The sequence below is a fragment of the Rhinolophus sinicus genome, chromosome 15 (genome assembly GCF_057876585.1).
Source record: "Rhinolophus sinicus isolate RSI-liver-muscle chromosome 15, RSI-T2T, whole genome shotgun sequence".
Lineage (NCBI taxonomy): Eukaryota > Metazoa > Chordata > Mammalia > Chiroptera > Rhinolophidae > Rhinolophus > Rhinolophus sinicus.
The window spans coordinates 68,315,489-68,327,831 of NC_142515.1; positions in this window are offsets into that span (position 1 = coordinate 68,315,489).

Below are 12,343 nucleotides of genomic sequence, written 5' to 3' on the forward strand. Positions count from 1 at the left end.
TAACCTGAACATAACCCTAGCCCTGACCCTAACCCTAACCCTAACCCTAATATTAACACTAACCCAAACCCTAACTGTAAACTAACCCTAACATTAAGCTTAATATAACCCTAACTCCAAACCCTAAACGAAACCCTAACTCTAACCCTAACCTAAACCTCATCCAAACCCTAACCCTAACCCTAACACTAAAGTAACCCTAACCCTAACATTAACCCTAACCTTAACCCTAACCCTAACCCAAATCCTAAACCTAACCATAACCCTAAGCTGAACCCTAACCTAAACCTAACCCTAACCCTAAACCCAATCCTAATCCTAACCCTAAAAAAAACCTAACCCTAACACTATCCCTAACCCTAACCCTTCCCTTAACCTAACCATAAACCTATTCCTAAACCCTAACCCTAACCTAACCCTAACCCATACACTAACCTGAACCCTAACCCTCAACTAACTATAATATTAACCCTAACAATAACCCTAACCCTAAACCCTAACCCTAACACTACCCTAACCCTAACCCTAAATCGAACATAACCATAACCCTAACCCCAACCCTAAATTTAAATCTAACCCTAACACTAACCCTAAACTTAATCCTAACCCTAAACCTAAACCTTCACCTAACCCTACACCTAACCCTATCCTTACGTAACCCAAATCTAACCCTCACCCTAACCATAAACCAACACTAACATTAACCCTAACCTAAACCTAACACAAATACCTAAACCTAAACCTAACCCTAAATCTAACGCTAACACTAACCCTAACGAAACCCTAACCCGAACGCTAACCTAAACTTAACCTAACCCTAATCCGAACGCTAAACTAAAGCTATCCCTAACACTAGCCCTAAACCTAACCTTAAACTTAAACCAAAGCCACACCCTGACCATAACCCTAAAAGTAACCTTATCCCTAAACCTAACCTAACCCATACACTAAATTAACCCGAACGCAATCCTAATACTAACACTAACCCTAACCCTTACCTTACCCTAACGCTAACCCTACGCTAAACATAACACTAACCCTAATCTTAAACCCTAAACCTAACCCTAACCCTAACCCTAACCCTAAACATAATCCTAAGCCAAAACCTAACTCTAATTTAACCGTAACCCTAAATCTAACCCTACCCATAAACCTAAACTAAACCTAAACCTAACAAAAACCCAATCCTTAACCCTAACCTTAACCCTAACCTAACACTAATACAAACCGTAACCCTAACCCTAATCCGAACCCTAATCTAACCCAAACCCTAACCGTAAACCTAACCCTAACCCTAACCTAACACTAACTGAAACCTTAAACCTAACCCTAACCCAAAAACTAACCCTAAACCCTAACCCTAACCCTATTCCGAACCCTAACCTAACTATAATCCTAACCAAACTCTAACCCTAATATTACCCCTAATCTTAACCGAACCTATCCCTAACACTAACCCTAACACTAACCCTAACTCTAACCCTAACCCTAACCCTAACCTAAACCCTAAACCTAACCCTATACTTAACCCTACACTAACCCTAAAACTAACACTAAACCCTAACCCTAACCCTAATCTGAACCCTAACCTAACCCTAACCCTAAATCTAAACCTAACCCTAACCCTAACCCAAACCCTAACCACAACCCTACCCCTACCCCTAACCCCACCCTAACACTAACCCTAACCCTAAACCTAACCGTAACACTAACCCTACACTAACCGTAACACTAATGTTAAACCCTAACCCTAACAATAATCCGAACCCTAATTAACCCTCAGCCTACCCCAAAACCTTACCGTAACCCTAACCAAAACCCTAACCACAACCCTAACATTAACCTAACCCTAAACGTACTCTAACACTGACCTTATCGCTAACCAGAAACACTAACACTAACCCTAACCCTAACCCTAACCCTAACCCTACCTGTAATCCTAAATCTAATCCTAATCCTAACCCTAACGCTACCTGTAACCCTAAAACTAATCCTAACCCTAACCCTAACCCTAATCCGAACCCTAACCTAACGCTAACCCTAGTCCTAAACTTAACACAAACCCTAACCCAAACCTAAACCTAACCATAACCATATCCCTACCCTAACACTAACCCTAAACCTAAACCTAAACAATAACCCTAATCCTACCCTAACTCGAAACCTAACCGTACACACTAACCCTAACTCTAACCCTAACCTTACCCTAACCCAAACCCCAACCCTAACACTAACCCTAAACTGACTCTAACATTAATCCTAACGCTAAACCTAAACCCTAACCCTAACCCTAACGCAAACATAACCCTAACCCTAACACTAAACATGAACCTTAACCCTAACCCTAATCTGATACCTAACCTAACCCTAACCCTCAGCCTAACCACAACCCAAACCCTAAACCTAACCCTATCCCTAATTCTGACCGTAACACTAACATTACCCCTAATGCTAAACCCTAAACCTAACCCTAACCTTAAACCTAAACATACCACTAACGCTAACACTAATACTAACATTAACCGTAACACTAACCCGAACCCTAAGGTAACATAACCCTAACACTAACGATAACCCTAACCTTACCCTAACCCAAACACTAACCGTAATCTTTACCCTAAACTAACCATAAATATAACCCTAAACCCTAACCCTAAGCCTAACCCTAAAACTATCCCTCAACCCTAACGCTAACCACAATCCAAACCCTAACCTAACTCTAACACTAACCCTAACCCTAAGCTTACCCTAACCCTAACACTACCCTTAACCCTAAACACTAACCCTTACCATAACCCTAACACTAAGCCTAACACTAAACCCTAACCCTAAACCCTAACCCTAAACCTAATCTTAACCTAACCCTAAACCTAACGCTAACCCTAACCCAAACCGGAACCCTAATGCTAACACAAACCTAACCCTAGAGCTTACCCTAACCCTAAACAAAAACCTTAACCCCAATCGTACTCCAATCCTAACCCTTACGTAACCCTAAGCCTAACATTAACCCTAAACCTAAACGTAACCTTAAGCCACACCCAAACCCTAACCCAAACCCAAACCCTACCCTAACCCTAAACTTAACCCTAATCCTAACCTTACGTTAACATTATCCTAATCCAAACCCTAACCCTAACCCTAACCCAAACCCGTCCCTAACAATCACACTAACACTAAACAAACCCTAACCCTAACATTAACTCTAAACATAACCCTAACCCGAACCCGAACCCTAACCCGAACCCTAAACCTAACCCTAACCCTAACGCTAATCCTAATCCTAATATTACACTAACACCAATCCTTACCATAACGCTTAAATAACCCTAACCCTAACGCTATCGCTAACTCTAAACCCTAACTCTAATCTTAATTCGACCTTAACTTAACACTAAACCTAACCCTAACCATAACACTAACACTAAACCTAAGCCACACAATAACCCTAACCTGAACAGAACCCTAGCCCTGACCCTAACCCTAACCCTAACCCTAATATTAACACTAACCCAAACCCTAACTGTAAACTAACCCTAACATTAAGCTTAATATAACCCTAACTCCAAACCCTAAACGAAACCCTAACTCTTACCCTAACCTAAACCTCATCCAAACCCTAACCCTAGCCCTAACACTAAAGTAACCCTAACCCTAACATTAACCCTAACCTTAACCCTAACCCTAACCCAAATCCTAAACCTAACCATAACCCTAAGCTGAACCCTAACCTAAACCTAACCCTAACCCTAAACCCAATCCTAATCCTAACCCTAACAAAAAACCTAACCCTAACACTATCCCTAACCCTAACCCTTCCCTTAACCTAACCATAAACCTATTCCTAAACCCTAACCCTAACCTAACCCTAACCCATACACTAACCTGAACCCTAACCCTCAACTAACTATAATATTAACCCTAACAATAACCCTAACCCTAAACCCTAACCCTAACACTACCCTAACCCTAACCCTAAATCGAACATAACCATAACCCTAACCCCAAACCTAAATTTAAAGCTAACCCTAACACTAACCCTAAACTTAATCCTAACACTAAACCTAAACCTTGACCTAACCCTACACCTAACCCTATCCTTACGTAACCCAAATCTAACCCTCACCCAACCATAAACCAACACTAACATTAACCCTAACCTAAACCTAACACAAATACCTAAACCTAAACCTAACCCTAAATCTAACGCTAACACTAACCCTAACGAAACCCTAACCCGAACGCTAACCTAAACTTAACCTAACCCTAATCCGAACGCTAAACTAAAGCTATCCCTAACACTAACCCTAAACCTAACCCTAAACTTAAACCAAAGCCACACCCTGACCATAACCCTAAACCTAACCTTATCCCTAAACCTAACCTAACCCATACACTAAATTAACCCGAACGCAATCCTAATACTAACACTAACCCTAACCCTTACCTTAACCCTAACGCTAACCCTACGCTAAACATAACACTAACCCTAATCCTAAACCCTAAACCTAACCCTAACCCTAACCCTAACCCTAAACATAATCCTAAGCCAAAACCTAACTCTAATTTAACCGTAACCCTAAATCTAACCCTACCCATAAACCTAAACTAAACCTAAACCTAACAAAAACCCAATCCTTAACCCTAACCTTAACCCTAACCTAACACTAATACAAACCGTAACCCTAACCCTAATCCGAACCCTAATCTAACCCAAACCCTAACCGTAAACCTAACCCTAACCCTAACCTAACACTAACTGAAACCTTAACCCTAACCCTAACCCAAAAACTAACCCTAAACCCTAACCCTAACCCTAATCCGAACCCTAACTAACAATAATCCTAACCAAACTCTAACCCTAATATTACCCCTAATCTTAACCGAACCTATCCCTAACACTAACCCTAACACTAACCCTAACTCTAACCCTAACCCTAACCCTAACCTAAACCCTAAACCTAACCCTATACTTAACCCTACACTAACCCTAAAACTAACACTAAACCCTAACCCTAACCCTAACCTGAAACCTAACCTAACCCTAACCCTAAATCTAAACCTAACCCTAACCCTAACCCAAACCCTAACCACAACCCTACCCCTACCCCTAACCCCACCCTAACACTAACCCTAACCCTAAACCTAACCGTAACACTAACCCTACACTAACCGTAACACTAATGTTAAACCCTAACCCTAACAATAATCCGAACCCTAATTAACCCTCAGCCTACCCCAAAACCTTACCGTAACCCTAACCAAAACCCTAACCACAACCCTAACATTAACCTAACCCTAAACGTACTCTAACACTGACCTTATCGCTAACCAGAAACACTAACACTAACCCTAACCCTAACCCTAACCGTAACCCTACCTGTAATCCTAAATCTAATCCTAATCCTAACCCTAACGCTACCTGTAACCCTAAAACTAATCCTAACCCTAACCCTAACCCTAATCCGAACCCTAACCTAACGCTAACCCTAGTCCTAAACTTAACACAAACCCTAACCCAAACCTAAACCTAACCATAACCATATCCCTACCCTAACACTAACCCTAAACCTAAACCTAAACAATAACCCTAATCCTACCCTAACTCGAACCCTAACCCTAAACACTAACCCTAACTCTAACCCTAACCTTACCCTAACCCAAACCCCAACCCTAACACTAACCCTAAACTGACTCTAACATTAATCCTAACGCTAAACCTAAACCCTAACCCTAACCCTAACGCAAACATAACCCTAACCCTAACACTAAACATGAACCTTAACCCTAACCCTAATCTGATACCTAACCTAACCCTAACCCTCAGCCTAACCACAACCCAAACCCTAAACCTAACCCTATCCCTAATTCTGACCGTAACACTAACATTACCCCTAATGCTAAACCCTAAACCTAACCCTAACCTTAAATCTAAACATACCACTAACGCTAACACTAATACTAACATTAACCGTAACACTAACCCGAACCCTAAGGTAACATAACCCTAACACTAACGATAACCCTAACCTTACCCTAACCCAAACACTAACCGTAATCTTTACCCTAAACTAACCATAAATATAACCCTAAACCCTAACCCTAAGCCTAACCCTAAACTATCCCTCAACCCTAAAGCTAACCACAATCCGAACCCTAACCTAACTCTAACACTAACCCTAACCCTAAGCTTACCCTAACCCTAACACTACCCTTAACCCTAAACACTAACCCTTACCATAACCCTAACACTAAGCCTAACACTAAACCCTAACCCTAAACCCTAACCCTAAACCTAATCTTAACCTAACCCTAAACCTAACGCTAACCCTAACACAAACCGGAACCCTAATGCTAACACAAACCTAACCCTAGAGCTTACCCTAACCCTAAACAAAAACCTTAACCCTAATCGTACCCCAATCCTAACCCTTACGTAACCCTAAGCCTAACATTAACCCTAAACCTAAACGTAACCTTAAGCCACACCCAAACCCTAACCCAAACCCAAACCCTACCCTAACCCTAAACTTAACCCTAATCCTAACCTTACGTTAACATTATCCTAATCCAAACCCTAACCCTAACCCTAACCCAAACCCTTCCCTAACAATCACACTAACACTAAACAAACCCTAACCCTAACATTAACTCTAAACATAACCCTAACCCGAACCCGAACCCTAACCCGAACCCTAAACCTAACCCTAACCCTAACGCTAATCCTAATCCTAACATTACACTAACACCAATCCTTACCATAACGCTTAAATAACCCTAACCCTAACGCTATCGCTAACTCTAAACCCTAACTCTAACCTTAATCTGAACCTTAACACTAAACCTAACCCTAACCATAACACTAACCCTAAACCTAAGCCACACAATAACCCTAACCTGAACAGAACCCTAGCCCTGACCCTAACCCTAACCCTAACCCTAATATTAACACTAACCCAAACCCTAACTGTAAACTAACCCTAACATTAAGCTTAATATAACCCTAACTCCAAACCCTAAACGAAACCCTAACTCTAACCCTAACCTAAACCTCATCCAAACCCTAACCCTAACCCTAACACTAAAGTAACCCTAACCCTAACATTAACCCTAACCTTAACCCTAACCCTAACCCAAATCCTAAACCTAACCATAACCCTAAGCTGAACCCTAACCTAAACCTAACCCTAACCCTAAACCCAATCCTAATCCTACCCCTAACAAAAAACCTAACCCTAACACTATCCCTAACCCTAACCCTTCCCTTAACCTAACCATAAACCTCTTCCTAAACCCTAACCCTAACCTAACCCTAACCCATACACTAACCTGAACCCTAACCCTCAACTAACTATAATATTAACCCTAACAATAACCCTAACCCTAAACCCTAACCCTAACACTACCCTAACCCTAACCCTAAATCGAACATAACCATAACCCTAACCCCAACCCTAAATTTAAATCTAACCCTAACACTAACCCTAAACTTAATCCTAACCCTAAACCTAAACCTTCACCTAACCCTACACCTAACCCTATCCTTACGTAACCCAAATCTAACCCTCACCCTAACCATAAACCAACACTAACATTAACCCTAACCTAAACCTAACACAAATACCTAAACCTAAACCTAACCCTAAATCTAACGCTAACACTAACCCTAACGAAACCCTAACCCGAACGCTAACCTAAACTTAACCTAACCCTAATCCGAACGCTAAACTAAAGCTATCCCTAACACTAGCCCTAATCCTAACCCTAAACTTAAACCAAAGCCACACCCTGACCATAACCCTAAACCTAACCTTATCCCTAAACCTAACCTAACCCATACACTAAATTAACCCGAACGCAATCCTAATACTAACACTAACCCTAACCCTTACCTTACCCTAACGCTAACCCTACGCTAAACATAACACTAACCCTAATCTTAAACCCTAAACCTAACCCTAACCCTAACCCTAACCCTAAACATAATCCTAAGCCAAAACCTAACTCTAATTTAATCGTAACCCTAAATCTAACCCTACCCATAAACCTAAACTAAACCTAAACCTAACAAAAACCCAATCCTTAACCCTAACCTTAACCCTAACCTAACACTAATACAAACCGTAACCCTAACCCTAATCCGAACCCTAATCTAACCCAAACCCTAACCGTAAACCTAACCCTAACCCTAACCTAACACTAACTGAAACCTTAACCCTAACCCTAACCCAAAAACTAACCCTAAACCCTAACCCTAACCCTAATCCGAACCCTAACCTAACAATAATCCTAACCAAACTCTAACCCTAATATTACCCCTAATCTTAACCGAACCTATCCCTAACACTAACCCTAACCCTAACTCTAACCCTAACCCTAACCCTAACCTAAACCCTAAACCTAACCCTCTACTTAACCCTACACTAACCCTAAAACTAACACTAAACCCTAACCCTAACCCTAATCTGAACCCTAACCTAACCCTAACCCTAAATCTAAACCTAACCCTAACCCTAACCCAAACCCTAACCACAACCCTACCCCTACCGCTAACCCCACCCTAACACTAACCCTAACCCTAAACCTAACCGTAACACTAACCCTACACTAACCGTAACACTAATGTTAAACCCTAACCCTAACAATAATCCGAACCCTAATTAACCCTCAGCCTACCCCAAAACCTTACCGTAACCCTAACCAAAACCCTAACCACAACCCTAACATTAACCTAACCCTAAACGTACTCTAACACTGACCTTATCGCTAACCAGAAACACTAACACTAACCCTAACCCTAACCCTAACCCTAACCCTACCTGTAATCCTAAATCTAATCCTAATCCTAACCCTAACGCTACCTGTAACCCTAAAACTAATCCTAACCCTAACCCTAACCCTAATCCGAACCCTAACCTAACGCTAACCCTAGTCCTAAACTTGACACAAACCCTAACCCAAACCTAAACCTAACCATAACCATATCCCTACCCTAACACTAACCCTAAACCTAAACCTAAACAATAACCCTAATCCTACCCTAACTCGAACCCTAACCCTAAACACTAACCCTAACTCTAACCCTAACCTTACCCTAACCCAAACCCCAACCCTAACACTAACCCTAAACTGACTCTAACATTAATCCTAACGCTAAACCTAAACCCTAACCCTAACCCTAACGCAAACATAACCCTAACCCTAACACTAAACATGAACCTTAACCCTAACCCTAATCTGATACCTAACCTAACCCTAACCCTCAGCCTAACCACAACCCAAACCCTAAACCTAACCCTATCCCTAATTCTAACCGTAACACTAACATTACCCCTAATGCTAAACCCTAAACCTAACCCTAACCTTAAACCTAAACATACCACTAACGCTAACACTAATACTAACATTAACCGTAACACTAACCCGAACCCTAAGGTAACATAACCCTAACACTAACGATAACCCTAACCTTACCCTAACCCAAACACTAACCGTAATCTTTACCCTAAACTAACCATAAATATAACCCTAAACCCTAACCCTAAGCCTAACCCTAAAACTATCCCTCAACCCTAACGCTAACCACAATCCGAACCCTAACCTAACTCTAACACTAACCCTAACCCTAAGCTTACCCTAACCCTAACACTACCCTTAACCCTAAACACTAACCCTTACCATAACCCTAACACTAAGCCTAACACTAAACCCTAACCCTAAACCCTAACCCTAAACCTAATCTTATCCTAACCCTAAACCTAACGCTAACCCTAACCCAAACCGGAACCCTAATGCTAACACAAACCTAACCCTAGAGCTTACCCTAACCCTAAACAAAAACCTTAACCCTAATCGTACCCCAATCCTAACCCTTACGTAACCCTAAGCCTAACATTAACCCTAAACCTAAACGTAACCTTAAGCCACACCCAAACCCTAACCCAAACCCAAACCCTACCCTAACCCTAAACTTAACCCTAATCCTAACCTTACGTTAACATTATCCTAATCCAAACCCTAACCCTAACCCTAACCCAAACCCTTCCCTAACAATCACACTAACACTAAACAAACCCTAACCTTAACATTAACTCTAAACATAACCCTAACCCGAACCCGAACCCTAACCCGAACCCTAAACCTAACCCTAACCCTAACGCTAATCCTAATCCTAACATTACACTAACACCAATCCTTACCATAACGCTTAAATAACCCTAACCCTAACGCTATCGCTAACTCTAAACCCTAACTCTAACCTTAATTCGACCTTAACTTAACACTAAACCTAACCCTAACCATAACACTAACCCTAAACCTAAGCCACACAATAACCCTAACCTGAACATAACCCTAGCCCTGACCCTAACCCTAACCCTAACCCTAATAATAACACTAACCCAAACCCTAACTGTAAACTAACCCTAACATTAAGCTTAATATAACCCTAACTCCAAACCCTAAACGAAACCCTAACTCTAACCCTAACCTAAACCTCATCCAAACCCTAACCCTAGCCCTAACACTAAAGTAACCCTAACCCTAACATTAACCCTAACCTTAACCCTAACCCTAACCCAAATCCTAAACCTAACCATAACCCTAAGCTGAACCCTAACCTAAACCTAACCCTAACCCTAAACCCAATCCTAATCCTAACCCTAACAAAAAACCTAACCCTAACACTATCCCTAACCCTAACCCTTCCCTTAACCTAACCATAAACCTATTCCTAAACCCTAACCCTAACCTAACCCTAACCCATACACTAACCTGAACCCTAACCCTCAACTAACTATAATATTAACCCTAACAATAACCCTAACCGTAAACCCTAACCCTAACACTACCCTAACCCTAACCCTAAATCGAACATAACCATAACCCTAACCCCAACCCTAAATTTAAATCTAACCCTAACACTAACCCTAAACTTAATCCTAACCCTAAACCTAAACCTTGACCTAACCCTACACCTAACCCTATCCTTATGTAACCCAAATCTAACCCTCACCCTAACCATAAACCAACACTAACATTAACCCTAACCTAAACCTAACTCAAATACCTAAACCTAAACCTAACCCTAAATCTAACGCTAACACTAACCCTAACGAAACCCTAACCCGAACGCTAACCTAAACTTAACCTAACCCTAATCCGAACGCTAAACTAAAGCTATCCCTAACACTAACCCTAATCCTAACCCTAAACTTAAACCAAAGCCACACCCTGACCATAACCCTAAACCTAACCTTATCCCTAAACCTAACCTAACCCATACACTAAATTAACCCGAACGCAATCCTAATACTAACACTAACCCTAACCCTTACCTTAACCCTAACGCTAACCCTACGCTTAACATAACACTAACCCTTATCCTAAACCCTAAACCTAACCCTAACCCTAACCCTAAACATAATCCTAAGCCAAAACCTAACTCTAATTTAACCGTAAGCCTAAATCTAACCCTACCCATAAACCTAAACATAACAAAAACCCAATCCTTAACCCTAACCTTAACCCTAACCTAACACTAATACAAACCGTAACCCTAACCCTAATCCGAACCCTAATCTAACCCAAACCCTAACCGTAAACCTAACCCTAACCCTAACCTAACACTAACTGAAACCTTAACCCTAACCCTAACCCAAAAACTAACCCTAAACCCTAACCCTAACCCTATTCCGAACCCTAACCTAACTATAATCCTAACCAAACTCTAACCCTAATATTACCCCTAATCTTAACCGAACCTATCCCTAACACTAACCCTAACACTAACCCTAACTCTAACCCTAACCCTAACCCTAACCTAAACCCTAAACCTAACCCTATACTTAACCCTACACTAACCCTAAAACTAACACTAAACCCTAACCCTAACCCTAATCTGAACCCTAACCTAACCCTAACCCTAAATCTAAACCTAACCCTAACCCTAACCCAAACCCTAACCACAACCCTACCCCTACCCCTAACCCCACCCTAACACTAACCCTAACCCTAAACCTAACCGTAACACTAACCCTACACTAACCGTAACACTAATGTTAAACCCTAACCCTAACAATAATCCGAACCCTAATTAACCCTCAGCCTACCCCAAAACCTTACCGTAACCCTAACCAAAACCCTAACCACAACCCTAACATTAACCTAACCCTAAACGTACTCTAACACTGACCTTATCGCTAACCAGAAACACTAACACTAACCCTAACCCTAACCCTAACCCTAACCCTACCTGTAATCCTAAATCTAATCCTAATCCTAACCCTAACGCTACCTGTAACCCTAAAACTAATCCTAACCCTAACCCTAACCCTAATCCGAA